Consider the following 8,304-nt stretch of genomic DNA (forward strand, 5'->3'; position numbering starts at 1 on the left):
GTATGACACAATCTCTTGCTGTCTTTAATTAGCTATCAAACTGAAATATCAGAAATAAGGTCATCATGGAAAGTTAAACTCAGAGCCTTTCGAAGCTAAACATAGAAAACACAGAATAAACAGAATATCTGTTTGAGAATAATAAATCCCAAGGTATGCAAAGTCACTTGTTGCCTTGTCATAGTTTTTGATCTATAAGTGTATTTTGAGCTAAATACATGTATTTCCCCTTGTGTATGTTTCTAGAACTCAGCAGCAAAAATATAGCCCTTATTAAAGGGGTCCAAGATCATGAAGCTGGACAAGCCGGTGGCCCCCAGCCCAACGCAATGAACGCATCTTGTACAGACTGGCAGGATCAGGCTCTTCAAAAGGTAGTCAAAGGTGGAAAAAAAGGTTGAAAGGCTGTAATAACAAGTCTTTTCGGTCATCTCTTTAGGAAATAAAGATTATGGCAGAATAAAGTTTATATACATCATCTCAAGAAGGCAATAGTGTAATCTGTTCTTAAAAGTCCCATAATGTCTCAGAAAAAAATAGCCCAATGTTTTATGACCCTGTTTCTTTTGAGAATGTGTGCACTCCAGAGCCATTGTTGTACACGGAGTACTTCCATTGCAGTTAGAGCTCGCCACAAGGCTGGTGCACTCCTCAGCTTGAGGACATTAAAGTCCAAACTGTGAACCATGACAGTAGTGGTCATGCTGCTAGGGCAGAAAAAGAGAGAGAAGGGAAAGGTCGCGGGGAAAGTTGAAGGTATAATGGAGCAGAGGGAGTTATTTGTGTAGCCTTCCAGGATTACTTTGCTTCTTTCTAAATTCTAATTTTAAATTTTTTTAAATTTTTTTTTTTTTTGGTGGCCTTAAACATTAAAATTGCATAATCAATGATCTGTCCCAGAATTATGGGGCAGCTTCTGGATACAGGCACCTGAACCAATAATCCACTCAACCCAGAGGGTGTTACACCACAGCCTGCTACAGGAACTCCATAATCAGACAGTATCAAGCTATCTAGCTTCTTCCTGACCACAGCAGGCTAAAAGCTCGTTAGATTTGCATCTTCTGATTGTTCCTCAAAGAGTGCATAATCTCTAAGCCAAAGTCCCACACAGTGATTGCATCAAAGCTTGCTCTCCAAAGCACTAATCAAGCATGTTAACCACAAAACCAGCCTTCCTTCTGGTGTGAGGATAAGCATTTCTCCTTATACAGAGGTATATTTAAGAATCACCAGGGTGACTCTATAGTACTAAGAAAGTTGCTATGGTAATTTCATAATTAAACATCACTGTAAATTGCCAGCCATGATCCTCACACAAATGAATATTTTTTGGAAGTGCATTTTCATTTTGGCAGGCTTTAATTTATGCTTTAGCCTTATTGCTCCTGCTGTAAGAAGGATTTACATGCCACACGAAGTAAGAACTGTTGCTGGAGATACCTGCCTTGCTTGTGATGAATGAACAACACCAGGGTCCCTGATTCTGTCACAGCATGACGGTGCGTGGCACAGAGCTCTGGGTGTGGGGACTGTGGTATGTCTGGGGAAGGGAAGTCTCTATTCTTGTTCAAAATCAGAGTTAACCACCTACCTCCCTTTCAGTGCTGCTGCTGATCACCCTGACTAGATTACTAGAAAATCATGTGTGTCCACAAATTGGGAGGCTCGAGCCTCCCATGTTGCAGCTGCACCTTATGCACCTGGACGACAGCTTCAACATTCTGTATTTTCCAAATGTGAACACTTGCTCAGGGACCTCAGCTCTGACAGTCAGGGTTCTGACTAGCTACATGAAACAGGTAAAATGATGAAACCACTTTGAACTCCTTTCAGTATTTTTGATGACTGCTGTTTTGCTTCTTTTATGTCTCTCAACTCTTAACTGGTATCAGAGTCCGTTGTTTTCATTTTCACATTTCTTAGCCCCTCTTTGTCTTTCATTTGTCATTTCAACCAGAAATCATCTCCTGCTGTCCCTCAGGCTGCAGTGTCCATCTCACTAGATCACATCAGATTTTCTGTCAAGTACTTCCCTGTTCCGTCCCATGTGGCTCTTTGCTTCAGAAGAGTTCACTGATTTCTGCACAACCACATCACTGTTTTAAGGTCCCCCAGTTGCTGGGATGTTCTAAAAAAATGTACTAAATTAGGTGCCAAGTTTACTATATATCCCACAGATCAGTACTGACTTCGCCATCTCCTCTCACAAACTTAACTGTGCTTATTATCTATTAAAAGAAAGGGCCATATTTTTGTCCTCTTTGTGCTATACCCAGTCTAACTTTGGTTTCCGGTGAACGGTGATGCTGTTCACTGTAATCACGTTTAGCTCCCTTGACACTTGTCATGACCTCTCTGAAAACCTTGGGTATAGAGTTAAAGCCTGTTGATTGCCATTCTTTGTTGTTGCAGCCACAAATGCTCTCTTAAATAAGAGCAGTCTTTCTGAGCAAGAAAGTCAAAAATATGCACAAAAGAAAGAGAGATTTCTCCTACAGAGAAGTTACAAAAGGTATGAGAAGAAAGCAATTTGCATGAATTGACTTCTATGCAAATGAATAAATGAGTTTCTGAATGGATGAGCTTATGGAAAACCTAAAACTGCCATCCTTCTGCCTTTATAATATTAGCAAGAAGAAACTACTTGAAATGCAAACCATTTCTAAAAGGTCAAAAAGAAGGGAATGTTTTCTTCTGTTTTAATAAATTATATTATATTACCACTGCTAATTGCCACTGTTGTTCAGTGTCCTATATACGTTGCAGCACTTAAAACTCTTCTGAAAAACTCCTCTGAAAAACTCATGCAGTTTTTATAGGAGATTAGCTGTAGCCATGAGACTTTCAGTAACCTCCTACCTTGATGCACAGGCTTTTTGTTCATTCTGCAAGGGAAATGCTGATCTTGAATTGAGTTTCAGATTGAAGTTTGCCTTTTTTCTTCCATCAAAGTCAGGAGTATTTAAAACTAATAAGAGTATGAGCAGAAGTGCCGCCAAATACAAGCAGGCTGAGCAGGGAGCTGGTTTGAGCAGATATTAATATTTAGTATTGTCCAATGTAACCTCTTACATACAATTCTGCTTATAAAGGAAAGGTTAAAGAGTGAAATCAGAGCAGATGAAATTGTGTGTTAATCACTCATGCACTGAGATCCCAAGTCATCCAAGAACTGTGAGATTCAGCTGTTTTACCTTTGAATCCCTATAATCCAACCAAGAAAACTTCTTCAGTATAAGAAGAAAACATCATTAGAGTTTTCAAAACTGACAAACACAGCTTTCTCATTATGCTGTGTAGATACACGGTGTAAATGTGTACTTTATACAAAGACTTTGCAGTATTTGAATGCTTGAGTTCTACATCCTCTCCTTTTCATTAGTGGTAATAGATACGTAAATCAGAAATGCATGTGGGAAACCTTTGAGAATTACAGAAATTAACTAATCTTTCCTTGAGAAGAATGGATGGAATAGCTCTATCTCTTGTCTGTATGTGTACTATTACATATGAAACGTAGATATGCATGTTTAGAAGCACACTCCTTTAACACTCACTGCGTAATATATGCATATATGGTACTTCTGCCATGGCTTATATCTGTCAGCCCCAGGGTACCTGTTGAGATGGCACACCCAGGATCATGTTTTCATTGAATTAAATCTGGTATAATTGTAAAAATATTAGGGAAAATACTCTTCTCTGGTGCAGGTCAGCTTTATTACCTTCGAGAGTATGAAACCTACTTATACATGATCTGAGGAAAAGAGGAAAAAGATCTCGTTTCTCCCTTTAGCTACATAACATAATTGTGCTTGTAGTTGCTGACTTGAGTTAGTGCAAAAGTCCTTGAGTTCATCTCCCAAGGCACCACTTAATAAGTCAGGATCATTTCACTGTCCACTTGTATAAAAGGCTGGGAGGGAAGGATGAAGTTGAGTAGGCTTTTCAGGTAGAAGAGCCTAACATTCCTAAACAGGGATATTTGGCACCAGACCTGATGACTGTACACAATCCAGCTCATACTGCAGTGCTGGGGCTCCACTTCCATCATCCAGTTTTTTCCTCTTGCAGGCACCCTGGAGAACTTGCAGCTAAGTGAAGGAATGCATTTTGCATCCAGCTCTGAGTTGGCTGCACATCATCACCAGGACAGGACTTCAGACACTAAATAAAGGACGGAGAACACCTTGGTGGTTGCTTTAGAGCAGCAGCTTGCACTGCTGTTGACAGCTGCAGACAGTTTAAAATATACAACCTCCAAACAGATGCATTTATAACATTTACAGCATTTCTAATTAAGACAGTGATGGAATTAAATTTTGCCTCTAAGCTTGTTTCATAATACCTGGCAACTGGCAGCATGGGGCCTTCCTAAATTTTCTACCATCTGAAAAAAGAAATAATTGGTAAAGGAATAACATGACCTTCAAATATTTTCAATGGCTTGCAATCATGTAATTGAAATATGCAAGGGTTAAGCAAATTTGATCCTGCCTGTCTCCTGCTGTGGTGCAGATTCCTTAATCAAGTATAATCAAAAGAGAAAAAAAGAAACACCAATATGATACTGTACACATAGAAATAGTAATCACAGTGGCAGCAAAGTCACTTTTATGCAGTGATGTATATCACATGTAGCACCAAATACTCACAAGGTGTTGTTCACATGAGCAGTGGTGTTCATGAAAACAATCTGCTGTTTTTTCTGGGACTACCTGCTGAGAAAGGATTCACAGAATCAAGCCTGTGAACACTGACAGACATCTGGTTCAGTCACAGATGTGATTTTCACGTTGTGATTATTATGTTAGGCCAAGTGACATTAAAATTTTGATTTATTTGCTTCTTTTTAATTAGGTGACATTTGCCAGATGAGCTGTATAAAAACCTGTGATTTTTGGTAACAGTTGGTTCTGGTTCCAGATGAATTCCCATACAGACAAAAAAAAAGAGAGAGCTCCAATGAACACACAGGCAACTGAATATTTTTGGTATAATTTATTTTTCTTCAGATTTGCTAATAATACCTAATTATAATAATAAATATTTTAATTTAGTCGTGGCATTAATCATCACCTTCATTCTCATCTCACGTCAGCTGTGACATTCAAATAATACTCATGATTTCAGTAGAATAATTCCAGTTCTACGCTGAGACTCTCATGCAAAGCAGCTCTACTTTAATAATTCTCTTTCTCAGTTAAGCCCCACTGGATAAGGTCCTTAAGGAGGGAAAATTAAATTGGTTTTAGACATGTCATTTCTGAAACTTTAGCTTGTTTCCCAGCTACCCAAAAATCTCAGTGCTCAGTGAAGCTGCTTTCTTTGATTCACAGGTTTGATTGTTTTTCTTTCTGGTTGCTTTTTCTTTTTGTTATGGCTGCTGAGAAATTGTTATGCAGAAAGCAAAAAGTTAAAAATAAAGGATAATAAAGTAAAAATTTCAGATTTCTAGAACTATATTTAAAATTAAGACTTCTAGAACTATATTTCAGTTTAATAGACTGGGAAAACTGCCTGCTGTATGTTTAAGTTTTTCAATCAGTGTAGCTGTTTTGCTCTCTAAAACAAAGGAGATAAATTAAGCAGTTTTAATTAAGCTCATCTCATTTTCATAGTCCTGCTTCTCACCCACACTATGGTGGAGGGTGGGATACGTAATTGCGGAGGAACACCACACTGCAAGAACAAATTCTATTTATTGAAAGGAAAGCTAAAATATTTTATTTTCAAAAAGACTCTTTTTTTTTTTCCTCTTTCTGTTTAATTTTGAGAGTGATTTCTTATTGCTGTTCATCTCTGGTTTTCCCCTGAGACAGCCTATGTTAGAGAAATGTTGATAGATGGCATATATTTAGAGGATGACAGCAGCAAAGTGAAAAGAAACGCAGGTCAGCTGGCAAATACACCATTTTCAATACTGATAGATTGTTCCTAGTATTAGGAGTCCCATTCTTCAGACATTGGAGGACATGGGCAGCTGTTATCCCCGTTATCCCCTGGGGCTGAGCAGGGCTGTGTGTGAGCTGGGTCTGCCCTGCTGCATGTAAGTGCTGCCTTGAAATCACACTTTAGACAAGTTTCACACCCCTACACATTGATGTATGGACATGGCTTTCTGCAGGGAGGCGTTCCAGTTGGAGGAGATTAAGTTGGGATTGGCACTGTGCTGGAGACTGGGGAGAGATGGGCCAAGGCTGGTCAAGAGCTTATACCACCAGAGCCTTTGCCCCTGGTTTTGAAGTGCAGGCTGACCTGTGCCCTTGCTCAATCTCCCTCGCCCTACCACACTTGGCAGCAAAGGGGAGCGGCTGGTACCCATGGGCTGTCAGAAAGTATTCACGCCATCCGGACCCAGTCCAGCACATTCCCAGTCCTTGGCTCCTGTCCTTCCTTGTTCTGCTGCTCTTCCCAAAGAAAAGCTTCCTAGGGCATCACCTGTCCCATGTCCAGGGCATGGTCACCTTGTGCACTGTTACTGGCAGCTCTTCATCAAAAATGCCATTAGCACGGCAGAAATCAGACCCCTCAGATGTGTGGTTTGCTACCAGCATTTCATAGGCTTTCAGCTCCAGAGATAAATGCATATGAATTAATCTGATGTTAGTTGAATTTTTGCTTTATTTATGAGGTGCTTTATGATAAGGTTGTATTATTACTAAATATTATTACATATAATCTTTATTATTATTACAGCTTGTAAATATGGCTGGCTGTACTAATCTTTCATTTCATGGCTCCCATAACAGTATGGAATAGAAACTGAAATGATGATATGTAGTCACCAGTGACTGACAGCTTTGGTTTTTAATGGAGCTGTCAAAAGAGAAGGGCACTATCTGTCAGTCTGCTTATAAAGTAAAGGAAACTAATAGAGAAACTCAAACCCCTTTACTGTTGTTGCAACATGCTGGGAAAGCTGACAGAATCAAGACCCGGGCTCTTGTAGGTCATGGTGCTGAAGAAGTCATTCGTTTGTTTTGCCTCATATACTTCTTGGCTAACCTTTTGATTTTGTTTGATTTGGTTTTGGTTTTGATTTTTTTTTTCATGTGAATCTATGCTTTTATGGAGAACTCCTCCCAGATAAATATTCTGGTGTTAAGCTAAGTAGGGTTTTGCACAAGAGTCAGAAAAAACTGCCAATGATTAACGGCAAAGAGCTGGAGGTGATGTACCTTTCTGCAATGATGCATAAACTTTGCTTAGAAACGTCAGTGAATCTACGCAGACAACAGCATTGCAGTTACCAAGAGTTCAGTAGGAGCAGCTTAAATAGCAAGTGAGACCAGTCATCAGCTCTGCAAAAGCATTCAACACCTGTAAGAGGTCTGCCGATCATCCCCTTCAAGACTTATGTTGTCCCCTGTTGCATTCACTTTGGCTCAGCTTTTCTTCCTTCATTAGCATTATTTCCTGCTCAGATATGTCAGATAATGTCATTGCCATGCACATTTGACAGTGCGTTGAAAAAGGATCTCCTCTCACATGACTGAAATAAATAGCCCCATGAGCATGTCAGAGAGGTTTTATCTTCTTAGCAGAAGAAACTCCCAAGCTTGCAAGGGTCACTGTGCTTATCTGCCCTTCTTCCTTTTAATCAAATAGTGAGGAATATTAATTTTTTGTCTCTAGATGTAGGAGACTTTCTGAAGTCTAGTACACAAATATAAACTAGTTAAAACCCACACAAAACAGGAAAGAGCTCCCTGGCTTGATTTACTCTCAGAGACAGAGCACTTCAGCCAAAATAACTATTTGCATTTTAGAAGCATCTTCACTTGCACCTACAGCAGATAACATGCCATGAGTCTCTAGTATGTCTCAAGGCTAGATTGTTCATGGGACTTGGTTCTTTCTGGTTAGCTCAATAGTCCAAGGAAAACCTGAAACCAGAAAAAGCAGCTCTCTCGTGCAGCCCTGTGCAGAACTGATCACTCTGTAACATGAAGAAGACAATTGCAAAGTTCAAAACTATTGAGAGGTTTGCAAAATTAAGGCAGACGTTCCAGCCATCCCTCACATAGGTTTTTTTTGGCTATCTTTTTCTTGAGCTAAGGAAAGAGCACAAACCTTAACCAGTTTGTCAGTTTGTGTCACAACAATGTAATTTACTTGATGAGGCATCCAGGGCTTTAGCATGTACTTGACTGGCAGTTTCAATCACAACGTTTCTCTACTGGCCAGCAAGCAGAAATTGGATGGTGTAAGAAGCCCAGAGTGTTGGCAAATTTTGCAGCAATCTGTGTTTGCATTAGCAAGTGTAAATAGGTCTCTGGGAGGCGGCATCAAACATAA

This window comes from Psittacula echo (genome assembly GCF_963264785.1).
Source record: "Psittacula echo genome assembly, chromosome: 11".
Taxonomy (NCBI): domain Eukaryota; kingdom Metazoa; phylum Chordata; class Aves; order Psittaciformes; family Psittacidae; genus Psittacula; species Psittacula echo.